The 21,821-nt window shown below is 38.6% G+C and overlaps 1 pseudogene; it reads right to left on the bottom strand.

Moving 5' to 3' along the window:
- Positions 1–21,485, bottom strand: part of LOC108700488 — a 93,493-nt pseudogene extending 72,008 nt beyond the window's left edge.
- Positions 21,486–21,821: the final 336 nt, after the last annotated feature.

The raw sequence follows: 21,821 nt of genomic DNA, 5'->3' as shown, positions 1-21,821 counted from the left end.
TCGGGAGGAGCCCTCGGCTAATTGGATGCCATCAGTTCTTACTAAGAGAGAAGCAAAGCTAAAGGTTCTGGATGAGCAAAGGGGCACGATCGTTTCACCAAGGATACTGGATGGAAGACAACACAGCTTGGAAGACAGACCAGGCAATGCAGCGTGGACGGACAGGCTGGGCCAGCACAAGCAGAGTTAAGAATAGTCAGACAGGCCGGAATCAGGATTGGAGAGTTCAGAATAAACAACCAGGCAAGGGTCAGGATACAGAGTTCAGAACAGTCAGGCAAGGCAAGGGTCAATAACCAGAAGATCAACAGGATTCACATAGAAATAGCACCGGGAACAAACTAAATTGAACCTAACAACGGGCAATGTGTTCAGTACTGAAATCCGTTTAAATACTTTTGAATTTTGCACCAATGCGTGATGACGTCAGGCGAGCCATAGGAGAACCGGCTCTGAACAGAAGAGGACGCACGCGGAACCAGTCCAACGGAATACAGTGGTGGAGAAAAATACATGATCAAAGGATACCATCAAAAAAATCTGAATGTAATAATGATCAGTGGAGGCAGCGAGTTTGCCGGTATTCATGCGTGGTCTCACCCATTAAGTGATTGCCTCTAAAACTAACAGACCAATGAAAAAATCACCTACATCTCAAAAGACAAATTTGACAAATATGAGTTAATCTGAATCTAATAACATGGTGACCAGAGAATGTCAAAACAACATTGTTATGATTTTATTTCATTGTATTGCATATTATTTCATTTATATTTTCTAAAAAAAATTAACAGAAGCTCGAGAGTAAAAGGAATAAAGGTAGAGATAAAAAAAAAGGGTTGGTGAAGTTGGTCTCTTTGGCTCACTGTGTACTTTGTGAATAACATTTAGATGCAGGAATAAAATACTACCAAGGCCATGTAAAGAATAGGAATGTTGTTCTGGAATTAACAGGTCAGGTTTTTATTATTTTGGTTAGAAAATATAAATGGTTCATGGTGGTGGAGAAGAGCGTTGTTTGCAGGGATGTTTGTAAAATGCCTGTTTGACAAAATGTATTTGAAATGTATATGTGTTTAAGTGTGCTGGTTGTAATTTGTGTGAATAACCATTAGGACAGGGGGTATAAAATGAGGTGCACTGCCCAAGTTTAGAGACTTGATAGGAGAGCGTGGCCGGAAAAAAATCAACTGTCAGGGTAAGTGAGAGAACCCGATGGCATTAGAATAGGAAAATAAGTCATGCTAGTCACGGGTGTTTCTGCCATGAGGCAAGGTGAGTACCTTGCCTCAGGTGGCAGCTCCCCGGAAGTTACCTGGGGCGGCAAAAAGACGCTCCTGGTAACTTTAAGAGCCGAATTTCCGGTTATTAAACCGGAAATTCTGCTTTTCTGGCGCAGAGAGCGATATTTCACACTCTGCGCTAGCAATGCGCCCCTCACCGGACCTCCTGTCGGAGATCTTAAGGTAAGCCTGGGGGCAGCATTGTGAACGTTGATGCCTGAAACGCTTCTAATAAAGGTCCTAAGTGAGCGAGCACTAGGTGCGCAAGTTAGTGAGGGTGTGTAACAAGGGCAGGTGTGGTCCTGGCAAGGAGCAAGAGGAATTAGATTCCAATGGACACTCCGTTAGTTGGGGAACCAGTGGAAGCTTAAGGCTAGATAAGAAGAGCACCAGGGCTTTGGGCCAGGATTTGTATACAAAGGCCTAATTGGGAAGAGTGGAGGGGTATCACCCTGAAGGTATCAGACCACTATTGGAGAGTGAAGGGATAAGGGTGTAGGATATACTGGACCACTAGATGGTTAGGTGGGAGCCAAGTTCTAAAGGAACAGGAAAAGTGTCTGCCTACCCCAGATAAACTGGTTTATGTGTTCAAAAGGAAAGTACATTGTATGAAACGTGTGCTATGTATGTAAAGCCTCTGGCATGACCCATGTAATAAAAAGTCTGCAGTTGAATCCTGATGCAGTTTTTATTTGATGAGTATCGGTATGTAAAGCTGGCCATAGATGTTGAGATTTTTAAAAGATCCGATTCTCATCGTGAGACCGCGATTTTCTCGGAACGATCGTACAATCGTACGAATTGACCATCAACTAAAAGACCAATTTGCCAGGAAAACAAAGGGGAGCTGCCTGCTTGGCTCTGCAAACATAGATAGATTGCATTGGGACTGACAAAGATTTTTTGACCTGGCCGATCAATTTCCTGACAGATGTCGGCCGAAAAATCGTAAGATGTGTGATCGTTCGGATTCCACTAACCGCACAATAATTTCGAATAATTGGTCGGACTTCGCTAAAATCGGTCGTTCGGCAAGAAGAATCGTCGCGTCTATGGGGAACTTAACTCAGGGTTACGGAGCGGTTGGTACCCAAAGACACTGTCTCCCCAAAGCAGGAAGACCTCCTTACATGTAGGAATCAAGTAGAAAAGCAAGAGAATAAAGGGGGCACAATTTTCTTTAATTGACATAGTAGCAATCTGTACAATACAAGTAAACATCCTATAAGCTTTACTATAGTTACCAACCCTCCCTAAATCAGTTCTTTCTTTAATACTGTACTCCATTTTTCAGTTTAAACAACTAAACAAATACATTTCAACATTTCATGGCCAGAAAGCAGTTGTCCATTTTTGCTCTAACGCTAGCCTATAGGTATAAAAAAAGAATCACCTGCACTGTAATACAGTTTATAGTATCAGTTCAGTATATATAGGAAACCCCCATTATGGCTCCTTTTAGTACAATTCAAAACTAATTTCAGATGATATCAGCTATACATTACTGTGGGACAAACCAATTTCATTTGCTAGAAGACTTGTTTCACTAGATCATACTTGTGTCTTAAAGGATAAGTAAACCTTAAAAATAAGTGAATGTAAAATTAACGAGGGTGATATTCTAAGCACTTTTGTCATTTACATTCATTATTCATTATGTTTTTATTCCAAGAAATTAAAGGATACATGTTCTGTTAATATGAATGAATTTTGTTACAACAGTGCCACCTGCTGGTCATTTTTCCCACCATTCTGACCACCAAGTAGTCAAGGAAGTTGAAAGAAATAAGTAGAAAGAAAAAGGCTGCTCTGATGTTCTTCTGGTTAGGAAAAAAATAGAAACCTTTCTTAAATCTTTCCTAAGCAGAAGAACATCATAGCAGTCTCTTTATTTCTCCTGACAACTTCCTTCACTACTTGGTGGTCAGAAACTGACCAGCAGGTGGCGCTGTTGTAACAAAATACATTCATATTAACAGTACATGTATCCCTTAATATCTTGGAATAAAGACAAAATAAATAATGAATATAAATGACAAAAGTGCTTAAGCTGGCCTTAGATGTAAAGATTTTTAAAAGATCCAATCGTTATCGTGAGATCACGATTATCTCGAAATGATTGTCTACATGTATGATTTTTCCATCAACTAAAAAGACCATTTCAGGCGATATTGGCAGCAAAACTGAAGGGTAGCTGCCTGCGGGCCCTGCAAACATAGATAGATTGCACAGGGACTGATACAATTTTTTTAACCTGGCCAATCAATTTTGTGACAGATGCCGGACTAAAAAATCGTAAGATGTACGATTGTTCGATTCCCACTAACGATGATTTGACGGATTGGTCGGACTGCACTGAAATTGGTCGTTCACCAACGAACAATCTTTGCATCTATGGGGACCTTTAGAATAGCAGTCTCATCAATTTTACATTCACTTATTTTTAAAGTTTACTTATCCTTTAAAACCAGACTTGATTGCTGTGCGGGCTGCCTCCTTTGCTAGAATTATGCAGTAGGTGAACAACAAGGATATATCCCAAGACCTTTACTATTCTTACAATCAGAGAGTAGTTATGTTTTTTTAAAAAAGGAAAATCCCATTTTTGTTTAAGTGTGAGACAAAGGAAAAAAAAGAATTCTGCACTCCCATAAATAGATGTCCCAGTGTACGATATTTTAATTAGTGGAAACACAATAATGTCAGTATTATGGATTTAGAAGTTGTGTCTTTACTTTTAAGCAAAACAAGGCCAATCACATCTCAGATATACGGTATTCAGGGAATATACCATGTTAAAGTCAAAAATGCATTCCACCATGTTTCATAATATTTTGGCTACTGAATATTACCATTTCACTATGTCATGTTTGCCCCCACTCAGATTAATAGAAATACGTAACTGCAACATTTAAATATGATGTAAATTAATTTATTATAAACCTTTCATCTAAATAGGGTAACTTAACCTTCAGGGGAGCATTAGTCAGTGTGTGAGATCACTGGTATAACAAATGGATTTGGCCAACTGAATCAATGGGCGATTTTCCATCTCATTTTTGTGTTTTCTATGATACTTTACCTCTTAATCATTCTTTTCAATATACAAAACTCCTCTGTGGTGTTGTATGTACGAACTGGAAACATCTGTCTGTTGCTGACTGCCATGACTCTAGCATCTGGCAGCATTCACTGTGGAGAGAAAAAGAGCCCAAATCAAGAGCAACGCAAATATGGGTCAGCCTGACCCCTGGTTACATTGTAATGTTTTTAAACCCTTAAAAATTCCTTAGGGTTACGACCCCCTAGAATGAATTGTTTAGAGACATGACACAAGTGATAATGGTTTAGCCAGTACTATTTTGGTTTGAGGAGTTTAATATAAAAGGTGTAACAAGCAATACATTTTAAACAGTTTACTTACAAAAAAAAACCTCAAATACTGTACAACATAATAGTTTATTTAATGGAAAAGTGTTCTAGGCTTTCTCTGTTTTTGAAAAATAGATTTGATGTATATAAATTGAGTGCATTTTTGTCCTGCATATGCACCTGTAGTATGCAAGTAGAGGACTGTGGTTTGTGCACTTCACACCCTAACGCCAGGCGAAGTTGCACTCTGGTGAAGGTACGTAACTACGCTAATTCACTAACTTGCATATGCATCTGTAGTATGCAAGTAGAGGACTGTGGTTTGTGCACTCTATGGGGCAAATTTACTAAAGGGCGAAGTGGCTAACACTAGCGAAAATTCGCCAGCGATACGTAAATTTTCCACGTCGCCGATTTTTTAACGGGTGCTGGCGTAAATTCGTTAGCAAAGTAGACTTACTCTAGTCCTACTTCACACCCTAACGCCAGGCGAAGTTGCACTCTGGTGAAGGTACGTAACTACGCTAATTCATTAACTTGCAGATTTTACTGTACATTACCTCTTGCGCCAGACTTGACTTCGCCAGCTCAGACCAGGCGAAGTGCAGTAGAGTAGATAGGAGTTCCATTTTTTACTTTTTACTGGGTGATAGGTTGAAAAAGATCGGAAATTTTTTTGGGGTTCCCTCCTTCCCCTTTACATTTGGCAACTTAACTATACAGTGGGCACATGTGTAGGGCAATGTAAGACCTCTTAAGGTTCCCTGGCCTTGTGTAGTGTAAAGTAGTTGCTGCAGCATATACGTCCATTGTACTGTAACTGCACGCCGTATGCTAATTAGGCATCGCTAGCGTAACTTTGGACTGATTATTGTATTATCGCAAGCGTTCGGTAACCTGTGCGCAACTTTGGATCTGCCCTGAAGAAACTACGCCTGCAGAAGTGTGGCGAAGTGCGGCGAAGTCGTCGCTAGCGCATTTTCGGCGCTTAGTGAATTTGCCCTTTTGTGAATTACCAGATTGGGGTATTGCTACATTCAACATGGCTCTGTGCACAGTGTACTATGAGGAGTAAGAGGAATTTGATTCCAACAGACACTCCGTTAGTTAGGGAACTAATGGTTTAAGTCTAGGTAGGAAGAGCACCAGGGCTTCAGGCCAGGATTTGTCGGCCTAATCGGCAAGAGTGGAGGGGTATCACCCTGAAGGTATTGGACCACTATTGAAGAGTGGAGGGATACAGGTGTAGGATATAGATTTCAAGCATATAAATTGAGTGCATTTTTGTCTTCTACTAATTAGTAGTAACTCCCTACATTCTGCTGCTCAAAACAAACTATGACTGACTATTAAGATGTATAGCCCAGTTAAGAATGACATTCTCCCTTTCAGTTGAGCATGCTGTGTATAAAATATTGATAACTGGCTCCCTGAGATGGGTAGATGTGTAGCGTTTTTTTAAACCCTGAATTCAGCTTCAGCATTGCCTTAACATTCTTTTAAAAATAGGATTGTGCCAAATGGTTTCAAAATTAGCCTTTCTCCAAAATGAATTAGGCTTTAGTCTACATGGTTGTAAAAGTAAAACTGGCTAGTTGCTGGTCTGAAAAATAAACAGAAAGAAACCAGCAGTCTGCTACTCTGACATGCTAAACTAAAATGATCCAATATTTGGAGGAAAAAAAAGCTCTGTAAATGAACATCAACCCTTGTACATTGTGAGGTCTATTTACTATATATACTGTGTACATAAATAGTGACCAAATACACCACACATAGCCAGACACCACAGCTCTATATTTTATGCTATTGTGCACCTTTGTGTAACGATCCAACTTAAAAGGAAGCAGCCACTTGAAAATGAAAAAACACCCCGATTATCCATATCAGTTTTTTGCATTTTTTTTAAAGGGATTGTTCACCTTTGAGTTGACTTTTAGTATGACTTAGAGAGTGATATTCTGAGACAATTTGCAATTGGATTTAATTTTTCATTGTTTGTGGTTTTTGACTTATTTAGCTTTTTTTGTGCAGCTCTCCAGTTTGCAATGTCAGCAAACTGGTTGCTAGAGTTCAAATGACTCTAACAACTATGCATTGCTTTGAATGAGAATATGGAAAATTAATAGGGGAGGGTCTGAATAGAAAGATGAGCAATGAAAAGTAGCAATAACAATAAATGTGTAGCCTTACAGAGCATTTGTTTTTAGTGGGGTCAGTGACCCCAATTTGAAAGCTGGAAAGAGGAAGAAGAAGAAGACGACAAAATAACAGAGAATAACAGAGTGACTTGAATTTTTCCTTCATGGCTTTAAAAGATTACACAAGGTTTGAAGTAGGGTGAAATAACTGTGTTAAAAGCAGTGATTTGCCATTTATTTTACACAGCTCTTTACATTGTTTCTCCACATTCTACACAGTATGATAAATAGGCTTCTGTATGCACTGGTCATCTACTGGCATGACAGGCATTTCTGGAAGAAACCTACACTACTTACCCTTCTTTTCTTAGTCATCCTCCCCTAGCTTCTGCTTTTGTTCTGTGATCTGCTGGCACAGAGCCTCAAGCTCTTAAACACATCCCGAGTGTTTTTTAACCAATGTGGGTGTGGTTGGTCAGCATGCCACCTCCTAAAATCCTGCCGCCCTAGGCCCGGGCCTTGGTGGCCTTTCCACAAATCCAGGCCTGCTTAAGGAAACAGTCACCAATATCCAATCACAATGGTTCCATTGAACTATTAGGTAGGTGGTATCTGAAACTCATAGAGGTGTGAAAGAGCTGCTTTGTCTCTTGGCCCTGATCATCAGCACAGACAGCCATTTGGGTAAATCTCAGTCACACCTATTCACTAACTGTGTTTGGCACTCAGATCGGCTCTTAATCTTTCCCTTCTGAAATCTCACAAGATTTTCAGTGCTAAATCTCATGATGACATCACTGGAGTCATCATCTATTCTAACGACACTAGTCAGTAGCACCTCTCTGCCCCTCCTCCCAGACAAGCTCAAATAGGCACGTCAGAGTGTTCCAGCAAAAATGCACTAACTTGCCGCAGGTGTGTCTGATCAATGACAAGCCAAACTCACACATCTGTACAAATGGCCTCTAGCCATGAAAGGAATAGAAATTAGGAATGTGCTTTTTCTCCAGACGTGGTAGTTTTGCAAAAAGAAACTTTCTCCTTACTCTCTTTTCTACCGGAGGTAGAGAGAAGGTCAGTGGTAAACAGTGCCGGGCAATGCCTACTGGGCACCCCAGGTAACCAGGCCGACCACGTTGCATCTCAAACAAGGATGTGCGTGTACAAATGAGCATGGACGGACCTGCATATGTGATTTGTTTAAACCATTTGACAGGCTATAAACCCCTACTCTGCTTGGACTCATTGCCAAATATAGGTCTATGTTCCATAGTTCCTGGGTGCGTTCTACTGTCTAATCCTCTTTATTGACCAATGCCTGACCTTGACCCTTGCTGTTCTGCTGCCTGTACCGACTTCTGCCTGCTCTTTGACTATTCTATTGGATCTCATTACTGTACTGCAAATCTGTTTGGTATGATCCTGGCCTTTGACTTCAACTATGATTCTGCTTCCTGATTCGGTAACGTATTGTCTGTTTGGTATTGACCCAGCCTGTCCCTTGACCACACTCCTTGTTCCCCGTCCTTTCTGTATATGTTACAGTTCCCTTGCCTGCCCAGAGCTTCCCCCTTGGTTCTCTCACGTTAAGTCCTGGCGGCATCTGAGTAGCCAAAGGCGGATACTATAGGCAGAAGGGTGAGCCAAGAACCTTGGGGTTTGCTCTGGGTTTTGGGATACTCTGCTCTCATGAAAAGCATGTAGTGCTGTACATACCCGAGTGATACACATATGCCACTTGACAGGACAAGATGTGACTGTGCCATTTCCATTCTTATTTAAAGGTGAGGGATTCTCCATGAATGGGGACTTATCTCCTGAAAATACCTTTCCATATGACAATAACGTAAATTGCCAGTGGGAAAACAAACTAGTCAGTTTGATTTTCTGAAGTTGTTTCACAAAGAAACTTTGAGCGACTTTGGGAAAAAAGGAAGCAATGCATATGCTTTCCCACCACTGAATTACATTATTGCTGGTGGGAAAGCATTCTTGGGAGATTCATCGTCCACTGTAGCGCAGATTTATCGCTAGTGACAAACATCCCCGTGTCTCATAGCCTTAACAATGATAAATTGCTAGGGTGACAAACGGCTACAAATCTTCTTGTGTGCCAAACCCTAAGGGAGAAGGGCTCGGCAAAGTTAATACAGTTGGTGTTTTCTACTGTACAGCATGTTATTTGGTAAGAAAGGAAAGTCCCTGTAACTCCTTTTAATGCTTATGAAAAACCACTCAGCAACAAGGGAACAAATAGCATGGCTGCATTTGTTGAAGATAACTAGCGTGCATGTAACAAGATAACCCATTTACAAAAAGAACAATAGATTTACTTCATTAAGTTGAGCGTAAGAAATGAATGAAAGAGAAGTAGAAGTTGAGGGTAAAGTGTATTAAAGTAATACTGACATATTCCTATAAGTAATAGGGTAAGTATGACAAATAATGATAGAATATGCATCCCCTACAAAGTCCCTGTTATTTACAGATACTACACAGCTTAAAGTTCCAGAACATGGAGAACCATTTTTAATACTGTTGGTTATGCGGAGTTGGTGGCGGTGCAATTCTTCTATAGACTGTGTGTAGCTGTAAATATGACTGACAGAGACAGCTCTCCATCCAAAATTAATGTCAGAGCAGAAGTCCTGTTAGAAACTAGAATTAGAGGGAAATTAAAAAATAAATATATATATACATTGCACCTTTCTTTATTGTGACACAGTCCTTCCAATTAAAGTGATATCAGTGCATAAATACGACACAGATGGCAAGTACTATGTGTGCACATTATGGGGACTGGAGAGACAAAAATAAATATATCTGAACATCAGGAGAAGAGGAGAAATAGGTATGCAATTATCTCTAACTAAGGAGGAGATGAAAGGCAATTCTCCTGATGTCTCTATATTAGACAGAGCTACAAAGTAAACTGTTATGATGTTAGTACATTAGGAGAAGCAGTGTTGTACGTGACCTGTAACAGGCAAACTTGGGCAAAGACAGGGACACTTATCATGCGGCCTTTACCGCAGGGTGGCGGAGAAGGGGCTGATACATGTAGTTATAAGACTGTTGAGCCCACAGGCTATAGCTCAAGCCCAAACTATTGGAACAACAGGAAGTGCAAAAAATCTGTGACTACTTTCTGCTAATCTTTTGATATGCCATGCACTGAAACATATGGTGCAAAACTGCATCCACAGATTAGACTTTTATACATGGGTGATCCACAAACCTTGCATGGCCAGCTTTAATCATTGTACATCAAATACAGCAGATATTTGTTCAACAGGAGACAAGAACTGAATGCAAACAAATGTATTCTAAAAGAGTAGATACAGTATGCTCGCAACAAATGGATTGGATATGCTCAAACTCCTCGCCTTCTCTTTCAGTGAAGCAATTTAAATTAATTTATTAATCTAACCCAGGAGTGCCCACACTTTACTAATGTGAGGTCTACTTTTAGTGATGGTGTCCCATTATGATCTACTTCCATAAATGCATTAATAACATTCTGTTCCATGGAAAACATTACTTAAATATTGATTTATGCGAAAATGTACATTGTTATATTTAAACATCTATTTCTTATGTAGCCTTTACATAATAAATATCTGAATAAAAAGCATAAAACAGGAGGGTGATTTAGACAAGCTGTTTGTTGATAGTGTCTTGAGATCTACTCATCACCAACTAAAGGTCTACTGGTAGATCCCGATCTATCTTTTGGGCACCCCTGATCTAACCGCTCACCCTATTTTTGGGTGCAAATGCCCTGGACATTTCACTTAAATAATTGCTTTCATGGGCATTCGATTTCAGGTTACTCACTGCTCGAAGTCCCTGTAAACGCCCCGAACCCGCAGCTTAGAGAGACTTGACAGACAATATGAAAAGAGTTGATAGGCAAGTTTTCTAATATCTGAGTATAATGAGGAAAAGGACAATGAGTGACAACATTTAGCTAAAGAAGTATTAGTAGGTGTTATGAGAGTCTACAATGAGATTGAAGAGGCAAACATGTCCCTGTCTATTCATTTATGGGGGGGAATAAGGTTCAAGTCTGAATATTGGTGGGATCAGTGAGGCAAAAACATTGTTGTCTACATTAAGTACCAAGGCTAATGTGCTGATGATGTGCAATCAAAATCTTGTCATGCAACAGCACTAAAAGGTAGAAAATATTATACTGTAATGTAAAATCTGACTAAATAATTTGGAAGATTTCTTGATTTCATGCATGCATATCTGATATCAATGAGAAACAAAGGTCTATCAGATATTACTGTATATTGTTGAGTAGAAAAAATAGTGTTATAAAGAGAGCAAAAATGTATGCACTTTGCATAGATACTAGATTACTTATGAGACAGGACCAGGGAATGTACATTGATCAGTTCCCCTTCTTTTTTGTATACTTTTATTAAGTATCTATTTGGTGGAGGGTGGAGCAAAAGTCATCCTACTGTATACTGTATCTATATATACTAAGAAGTGCAAGGTCAATTGAGCTATAGATTTTACTTAGCAGGAAGGAAGTTGTTCTAATGTTTGTACAATACAAGAAGAGATGTGTATCCTTATGTATCTGAGAATAAATGTAGAGTCTTGTGTATTAGGAGAGTAGGAAGGATGGTATTATATCTGCATTTTAAGAAAGGTCATTGGTGTCCCAAACAAGCAAACTGCACAAGTCTCATGCAAAAAAAATAAAAGAAACATATTTGGAACAATGGGAGGGAGTGGTTGGAATAGCCTATGCAGCTGCTTCTTTCTGTGTGGCCAGATCAGCAAACAGCTGGGAAATTCTGGAAACTCGGGATCTCCCATCTTGCCCTTATCTGCTTTATGAATACAAAGACACTAACCATTCAAACAAATATCACACAAACAATCACAGCAGAATGTGTACCTATAAGGGTCCAAGTCCCACGGCCTGGAATATTTTCAGGAAGACTGATACATGTGAGTGCTCACCTTAGTCTCTGCCAGCCTGTAGTGAGAATCATTCCTTAGGAGAGAGATGATGGATATTGCCTGCAATTGCAAAATAAATGTTTATTAGCTATACTAGAGATATATTAAATACTACGTCATACTACTATATGGCTCTGGCTACACAATTAACGAACAAGATTGGCAAGATGAAGAACTTACTCTGAATTTATATATGGAGTCTTTAGACAGAAGATGGCAAGCTGTGTTGAGTTCTGCCTCTATGGCATTCAGAATACTTTCCTGCTCCATTTCTAGAGAATTTAGTCGCTCTGTTAGCTTCTGGTTAACCTCTTCCAATTTTCCATTCCTAAGTTCTCTAGACTTTATTTCCTTTTCCTTTCAACAGAAGTATCATATGAGGCAAAATGTATTAGAAAGTGGTTGCTCTCTGGGTTTTATTGGCATTTCAAATGTTGGTATCACTCCAATTACAGGCAAGGGCCGGAAACATTTCTAAAACTATAGGAATTGTACTGCTTAAAAATTACACTTTGCACCCAATTTAAAGTTTATATGTGAATCAGTCCAACATGCAGCAGTGCAATAAATTACACAATCACAAAATCCTGTTTCTGCAGAATCTAATCTTGTGGGTATAGTCCTTCTGTCAAGTCACAGACAAGATGGTTAGTGCTACAGCCCTTATACCTTACAATGTACAATACGTGTTAGCTTTCCATCATTTAAAATATATCCCTGCTCTGAAACTGCCCAAGTGCAATTTCAAATAGAAAAATACCAAGAAGGTAGCGCGGGAGTTTCCTGCTCACATACTGAAGCAAAGGAGGTGACACATAAAAGAAGAATTAGCAGAGCCTGCTGTGTTCATGCTGTTAAGCCTGTGTCTGGTCTAGGTTATAGAGATGTAGAACAATACAATTTTGCACTGTGGTAAGGAATTAAAGTGTCATGTGACTAATGGGATCTTCATGCAGCTTTGATTTGTATTTCTGTGTTGCTGCTGTTTGTCTATATTGCATCTCGTGGGAACTGTGGCAGGCCCTCTATCAAATGCCACAGGGACACTGTTGCCTAAATTGGGCCTGTTTGGGGCAGTTTAAGCTTTTGTGTCAGGATCCACAGGGATTCGAACTCTGGGTTGTGTGTTCATGGGACTGTTCACTTTCGAGTTGAGCCACCTGGAGGCTCTAATGGCTGTTCCTGACCAGTCCTCCTACTCTTGTATAGAACCTTTATAAACCTGCCCCTGACCTTTGCTCCTTGCTTGGTCATTTTCTTCCTAGCCCTAATCCGGCCATGCTGATTCCTGTTCCTGAGACCCTTCCTTGTTCCTTGTTTTTCAGCCTTGTTCATGTGCTCCTGTCCCCTCCTAGCCTTTCTTATTGGTTTTACTGTTGCCTGACCCGACCCTCTGTTTGATTACTGGACTTTGTTTGCCTGCCGCCGGATTCAACCTTGGCTTGTTTACTATACTCTGTTTATGCCTGCCGATTCATTTTGTCACTGGCTAGTATATTTCTTTATATTTGTATTAAGCACCTGTTTTGTTATTTTCATTAAATCTGGTATTACTTCATCATGACTAAGACTCGGTTCTGCTATTTATGGGTACACACTGGGCTCCCCACCATACAGGCTCCCATGTGATTGCTTCAACTCTGTGTCTGATCCTTACACTTTGGGGCACATTTACTTAGCTCGAGTGAAGGATTAGAATAAAAAATACTTTGAATTTCGAAGTATTTTTTTGGCTACTTCGACCTTCGACTACGACTTCGACTTCGAATCGAACTAAAATCGTTCGACTATTCGACCATTCAATAGTTGAAGTACTGTCTCTTTAAAAAAAAACTTCGACCACCTACTTCGCCACCTAAAACCTATTGAGCACCAATGTTAGCCTATGGGGAAGGTCCCCATAAGCGTTCCTAGCTTTTTTGGATCGAAGGAAAATCGTTCGATCGATTGATTAAAATCCTTCGAATCGTTCGATTCGAAGGATTTAATCGTTTGATCAAACAATTATTTGTTCGATCGTTTGATCGAACGAATTACGCTAAATCCTTCGATATCGATGTTCGAAGTCGAAGGATTTAACTTTGATAAAGCTGAAGAACCTAAAAAATTAAAAATAAACATTAACTTATTACTTACAATTTACTTATTATATACAGGTTTTTGCCAGTGGTAAAAATGGTAAATGGGGCTTCACAAATCCATTATAAAGATATTACCTTTTCAACCCACATGCCTCCAACCTCTTCTCCGTCCCCATATGTTAGATACATTTCATGGCAAACTTTTTTGAGCTCCTCTCTCAGTGCAGTCATTTCTCCACGATGGTACTGAACTCCAGGGAAAACATCAGACAAAAGACTGAACAGTAGTGGAATATCTTCAGCGACCAGTTTGGGCACCATGACCCTTTGTGTAGTTGGAATATCAGGGTCTATTTTGTTTTTTAAGGCTAAGCCTTCTCTGTATTTAGTTAGAAAACAAATGAACAGAATTAGATTAAAGGGTATATGGAAAGACAGACTAACAGGTAAAAAAACATTTGGACAACAACAAATCCACTGTCAATGGCTAATCAAGTTAGAAAGCAAATAATTTGCTGGTAAATGACTGCTCTGACAGAATAAAAGGGAGAGTTTTTTTACATCTATTATTTAAAATCTCTATATATAAAAAATGAAGATTCGACAAAGGAAGTATTGTTTCAAATTAAAAGTGTTGTATAGCCATCTTCCTTACAAGTACTAGTAAGGCAGAGAGAAGAAACCTGGATTTTGAATAAGTTAATCTTTTTCTAATATTCAAGTGCCTCCTAGTGGCCTTTTTAAGAAGTATACAAATAAGAGACAACCTTGCTAAATAACTTTAGCACACTGTAAAAATATATAACACATTAATTCCATTACTCTTTATTAAGGGGCCTATTTGCAAAGCCTTGAAGCTAAATATAACATGTTATTTTCAATGAATAATTACAGATTAATTTAAACACAGTGATAAATAGGTTATATACATAATTTCTTCTATATGATTCTTGATGCTAGAGAGGTTTTAATTCTGTTTTCTAAATGCAACTTATAATATATAATAGAGAAAAAGAAGAAAAATTGATCAATTCACATTCCCTGGTCCCCTGTCATATCAGTAATCTATGCAGATGCATGTATTTACAAAGACAGGGTTTTTTTAGGTACAAAATTATGATCATAAGATTGATAAGCCACCATACCACGCCAAGGTGATCATGAAAACCAATGCCCAGGTCGGGAGACCTTTTATTTCAGGTAATGCTCTTATGCCGGGAGGCTTTAGCATTTGAAATTATGATCAGAGGTAAATAGTTAGGGACTGCCATATGGGTTTTACCTTGACGTGGTATGGTGGCTTATCAATCTTATGATCATAATTTTGTAACTAAAAAACCCCTGTCTTTGTAAATACATGCATCTGCATAGATTACTGATATGACAGGGGACCAGGGAATGTGTATTGATCAATTTTTCTTCTTTGTCTGTAGTTAATTTGGGCAGATCAGTAGCCCTTACATTGTATTTTAGTACATTTTTATTAAGCCATGGAGTGCTCCCACAACCTTTCCTTTTTGCATTATAATATATAATGTATTCTTTTCACTTTCAAATATTTTTAACTAGAGGAGTAACTTCAGTGTGGGTAAGGTAGCACTATAAATGATTCTGCAATTAACAAATATGTCATTGTCCTGGGGAAAGTGTTGCTTTCACTATTCCATTTTCTCTTATAACCAGTCCAAACCATAACATGTGACTCACGTTCTCCTCTACATCCTGCATAGCCAGCTGATATTTTGAGAGACGTGAAGCATTCTTCTCAATGGTTTGGGAAACCTCTTCCGCTAGCTTGTCACATTCTACTTTCATTCTCTCTATGCGCTGCCGTTTAGACTTTATCAGCGATTTGCTCTCCACCAGTTCTACCTGTAACAAGGAGACAAGATCATAATCTGGTATCAACATACAGAGTCACCTACACACTTGCATGCTAAAACGAGTGAACTGAAGACACAAACACTCTTATACACACACTGCTGTCCCTCCATCCCCCAAATAATAAAATGGGCCAATCTCTTAAAAAGACAGCAGACAAACCATAGCATGCATATGCACCTTATCAAACAACACTCAGGAGCATATCTGTCTCTATTCGATACCTTTAAAGTGAGAATGTGATTCTCCAGCTCTCCTCTTTCCTGCCTAAAATGTGTAAGTATTTCCTGAAGACTTCGCTCATGCTTGCCTTTTGCACTCTGAGCTACAGAACGGAGATCTGTCAGTTCCTTTTGGTGAACTTCCCCTCTCCATCTTTTTTTTTTTTTCCAAAATGTTTTTATTTTCTCATGCTATACAAATGAAATCATATATAACAAATGAAATAAAATAAAATAAACAAAACAAATGTCAAGTACTAATCAAGTTTTGACTACGTTGGTGATTAACATCTCTAGATCTTACCAAAGTGACCATCAAGACAGTTCAGGTATACCTCTATCTTTTGAAATAAAAACAACTTTATCGGTTTACTTCATGTAGGCGGTGAAGTGAGCTACAGTACTAGTGTTTTATAGTTACAGTAAAGGACTTTTGAGCAGTCGATTGAGGTAATGACTCCTGGGGGGTTCCATTGTAGTTCGTTGTTGTAGTCAAGGTTGGTCCCTCTTAGTAATTCTGTTTCATACCAAGTGGTGTGTTGGAAAGTTTGTGTAGTTAGCAGTTTGGTTGTTGATGGTAGAGTATTTATGTAGCTTAGCCAAGTGTTTTTTTATTTTTTTGTGAAAAGTTTCCACCCAGTCTAGATGAAAAATGTATTGTAATTTTTGTTGTTAAGAGAAGAAAAAGAGTTTGTAAGGACATTTCCCTCTCCATCTTTAACTGCTTTCCTGCAAGAGTAAGTTCTTCCCGTGCAAATTCTGCTTGTTTCTGGGCTTCACACAAATTTTTCTGTAGGTCTTTAGAAGCCTTAACTTCATTTGCCAGCTGGTTACTCAGTTCTACTCTCTCTTCACTAATATTCTTCACTGCCTCCTGCTGTTCTAACATTATCTCCTTCTCCTTCTTCTTCTTCTGCGTCTGATCAGAGGACAGAAGAGCTTCCTGTAACTTCTCATAGTCCTCCCACATTTGCTGCTGCAGGTCTCTGTGTTTTTCCAATTTGACTGAAAACAATTGCAACCACTGCAGCTGCAATAAATATAATGTCTTACATAAAGGAGAAACAGATGGGACATCATCGCCCAGAGGTCAGATCACCAACTAGCGGTTAAATATGTTAACTAAACCTTTCAAAGTTATTGAGTAAGAAATATAAAGGAAATTGTGAGGCTTATATTATTCATAGAAAAGGGCTTAACACTACTTAGAAGAATTTAAAAGAATGTGGTCAGTACAACTCCCCCTCAATATCAGCAACAACAGTTTAGAACTGGTTCCCTTCACCTCATATACAGTAATTCCTTTGGTATATATTATATAACTATTTATAAAGAGCTTACAGCTACTCATTAACCCTTTATGTATCAGTAGAATTTAATTTGCCCTCTGCGCCAGACATTCATTTAATTTCATATTTTTCAGATTGCTAAGAAAAATAATCCTTTAACAGTACTTTTACCCCGTAAAACCATATATATTTTAAAAGTACACATTCTGCAAAAGCAGTAAATATGTGAAAACACGAATGCCTGTTTTATAGGGGTTATTTACTAAACTCTGAATGCAAAAATCCCATAAAATTCGTAATTTTTTTTTATAAAATCTGACTTTTAAAAAATCACACATTTTTCAGAATTTATTAAACTCAGAGGATGGAAAAGTCTGAATTAGAAAATCCGGCATCTCAGACCTGTTGAGGTTACATATAAGTCAATAGGAGATGTCCCAATGATTTTTTAATGTGCGCTGGGTTTCGTACAATACCCCAACATTTTTGGAGTTATCAGGCAAAAAAAAGCATAAGAAATCTGAATTTTTCCGGTGGAAATCAAAAAAAATTGCTAAAATCTGTTTTTTTCCCGCAAAGCAAATTTTCGGGAAAATGTAATAATAAATAAGCGTAAAAACCCTGAGCGGATTTGATCTGAGTTTGTAACAGAAAATGTTGAAATAAAATCGGATTTTGATAAATAACCCCCTTAGTGTACTCGTACGAAAAAACATAAAAATACAAAGTACATGCTCTGCCAAATATAAAATGGGTAAAAATGTCTTTCTACTGTAAACGAACAAAACTGCAAAGCTACACTAAATTTGCACATGCTGCTTCTACATAGCGGTGTGTCTTAATCTTCTCAGCTTCTTTCTTTATTGCATCAGGTGCTTTTTACTCTACTGCGCATGCGATGGCTCAGGGCAACGTAAGAAGATCACAAGGTGCTCAAACAGGAGAACCCCTGGCTGGTACAGTTTTCTGCTAACAAGAACACTGGCCCAGCATATCAGATAAGCTAATATAATCATTATATTGTAAGAAAGGTAACCTTGAGTATGAAACAAATTACCTACCAATATACATTTATTAACGTTTTTAAAGATATTTGTAATTATAATTGCAAATTAAAGCAGTATGCGTCTGGCTGTTCATTCTCTGCACCACCTTTCTCTGACTACAGAAACAATGTTGCAAGCCACATATAGTCAGTATGTGGCACTAACTCATAAAGCCCAGTCAAGTATTTGCTTTAGCTCCCTTCTTGCACTTATCAAATCCTGAACAAAATGACAGCCTCTTGTATAGAGAAATAAGAATCAAATATGCCTATTTACCCTGAAGTCTGCCAGCTGTTTCTTGTGACTCTTGTAAATCTCTCTCTAGTTCTAGATTCTGCTCCCGCGCCTCACTTAGGTGCACATCCCGTAGATGCAACTCTTCCTCTTGCTGAGCATACTTCTCCAGAACCTCAGCCAGCTCCCTGAAAGCAAGGATTATTGTCTTTAGCAATGCCAAATAAGCATTACATTCATCCATTATGTCCCTGGGAGTATAATTTGACACTTCAACATCTTCAATGATGTACAAATGAAATTGATCTTATCTGTACAAACAAATACATAAGGAATACAGTGACAAAAATCTAGCAAGAAAATGGGTTGACCTGCATACTGCTTTCTGTTATTTGGTTAATTGTTTCTTCTTGTTTCTCTAACTCCCTTTCTAACTTTTTGAATTTCAGCTTCCAATGTTTCACTGCTGCCTGTGTTTTGGTCTTAAGCTCTTCTTTTTTCTTCTCAGTCTCAGCTCTCAGAGCTTCTGCTTCGCTCAGCTCTCCCAAGTATCTCTCCGCTTCTTGGCTTCTCTCTTCCAGTTGTTGGTTTAGCTCAGAAGCATGGTCAACAGTCTGCTGAGAAAGTGATGGGCCACTTCAAGAACTCAGGATCCTTACTTGATTTATAACAGACACTGCTAGGATTTCAAGAGTGAACACACGTTGGCTGTGGATGGAAGATGCGCAAACCCTAGCAGCACAGGGAATGAAAGCAGCTAGCCAGGAACTGTCTGTGTTGTATCATGCTGGCTGTTAGTCAGTGCAATAACATTACCAGTGTTTAAAGATTACCAAACATAGATAAATGGTACTATTTGTGACAGGCATTGGAATAGTAGCTTGCATGTAGGATTCTTAAAGGGGAACTAAAGTATAAAATAGAATAATGCTAGAACTGCTGTATTTTGTATACTAAACATAAACATGAACCTACTGCACCAGAAGCCTAATCAAACAAATGATTTATGTTTTCAAAGATGGCCGCAGGGGGCTGTCATCTTGTAATTTTGTTAAACATCTTTGCAAGACCAAGACTACGCACATGCTCAGTGTGGTCTGGGCTTCAGTTGGGAGGTTAAGCTTAGGGATTGTCATAAATGATCAAAACAGCACAAGTCAAATAATATCTGCCATAGAAGCCGATACAGCAAGACTGATTAATAATCAGAATATGCAGACTGCACTGGGTCTGCGGATACAAATCTCTACACAGTCGCCGGCTGCTTTTAATGGAAACAAACAAAGCTGCTTGAAGTGAAGTGCAAGGAAGTAAGGTGTCTTTTGAAAGTATGATCTTTCCCTGCAGAGCAGTTGATTTGGCAGGCAATTTGTCTAGACTTTTTCCTAATACTAAATTCTATTAATTGACCAATGCATTTATCTTGTGGGTACTTTGGGTCCTAGCCCGACACATAGCAACCAATAAGATACTTGCTTTTGAACAGGTGACCAGTAAATGCTACCTCCAAACTTCAAGAATGTGTACCATTTATTATATAGACAAACAAACAGTGGGGGGGGGGGGTCAGAGGGGTACAACTACACCTTAGTCACAGTCACACCCTCCATGAGTTGTTAGAGATATATGTAGTTGGTTTCCAAAAGGCAGACAAATATATGTTCTCTTATATGAAATGCATCCTGCTGAATTTATAATCTCAGGGATAATTTCAGAAACCTCTACATGTACATATATGTAGCAAACTCATACAATAAAAATATATCTGAACACAAACCTGAGTCAGCAAACCAATCTTTTTCATTTTTAATAAAATGTGTTGAGTTAAAGTATAATTATGATACTGATTTTAAAAATTGCAGCAAAGAAAAACATTTAACATTTAGCTATCAAAACAGGTCAGTAAGATAAGTGTATATTACCACTGCCATTGTAACTATGCAAATCATAGTACTAGTTCATATTAACAAAATAAATTTGCCTATTTAGCGATTATCCATTCATTGATGGGTCATTTCCCCTAATAGGAAAACTTCTGCCCATCAATCAGTTTATCTACATGGTGCTAGTAGCTTACTTTGTTTTTGGTATTCTAGTATGTTTAGGGGGCAGATTTATCATGGGTCGAAGTGAATTCGAGGGGATTTCGAAGTTAAAAAATTCGAAATTCAAAGTAATTTTTTGGATACTTCGACCATCGAATAGGATACTATGACTTCAAATTCGATTCGAAGTAAAATCATTCGATAATCGAAGTACTGTCTCTTTAAAAACACTTAGATTTCAATACTTTGCCAAATTAAACCTGCCAAAGTGCTATGTTAGCCTATGGGGACCTTCTAGAGCAAGTTTTTGGAAGTCGAAGTAAAATCATTCGATCCATCGCTGAAATCCTTTGAATCATTCGTTTCGAAGGATTTAATCGTTCAAACGATTTTACTTCGACCGCAGGTTACCCAAATTCGCTGAAAAAAAAACGCCAACTTCGATATTCGAAGTCAAAGTATTTCAATTCGATGGCTGAATTTTGATACATCTGCCCTAGGTATACGTACCATAGGTCAAACAACATAAATTCTTTAATTCTTTATTGTGAAGTGCCACGACCCACTAGAGATGCATCATAGAGCAAACCAATTGATCCAGGGGAATAACTAAAGCAGACCCTGCAGTCACAGGAGGTAGGGTGCCAGAATGTAGAGGGCCTAGTAAAGCCCTAATAAATGAGCAATCTCAATATGTCTTGGTATGAAGTGATCAACCTAGCAATGATTTGGAGCCCTTACTTGAATTTGCTGTGGCCCAGTAACATCTGGTTACACCACTGAATGGATTGTTGTGAAAACATGGGTACAGTCCCTTAAGCGGCTTATCAAAGTGCTTTTCCAAGTCAAACATACCTCAATATGTGCAGCAAGCCGAGTCATCTCAATGTCTTTCTGATCTTTCATGATTTACTATAAACACTTTAATTCTCTGCAGACATACCACATTTATCTTAGAATACATTTTTATTTTTGGAGAAAGGCAAATAATTAGGAAACTATAAAAAAATAAATGAATAAATAAAACACTAAGGGGCCGATTCACTAAGCTCGAGTGAAGGATTCGAATGAAAAATACTTCGAATTTTGAAGTATTTTTTGGGTACTTCGACCATCGAATGGGCTACTTCGACCTTCGACTACGACCTTCGACTTCGATTCGAACGTTTCGAACGAAAAATCGTTCGACTATTCGACCATTCGATAGTCGAAGTACTTTCCCTTTAAAAAAAACTTTGACCC

Source organism: Xenopus laevis, chromosome 8S (genome assembly GCF_017654675.1).
Source record: "Xenopus laevis strain J_2021 chromosome 8S, Xenopus_laevis_v10.1, whole genome shotgun sequence".
NCBI classification, from domain to species: domain Eukaryota; kingdom Metazoa; phylum Chordata; class Amphibia; order Anura; family Pipidae; genus Xenopus; species Xenopus laevis.
The sequence above is the reverse complement of the archived record's forward strand: the minus strand, read 5'-3'. Positions and strand labels throughout refer to the sequence as shown.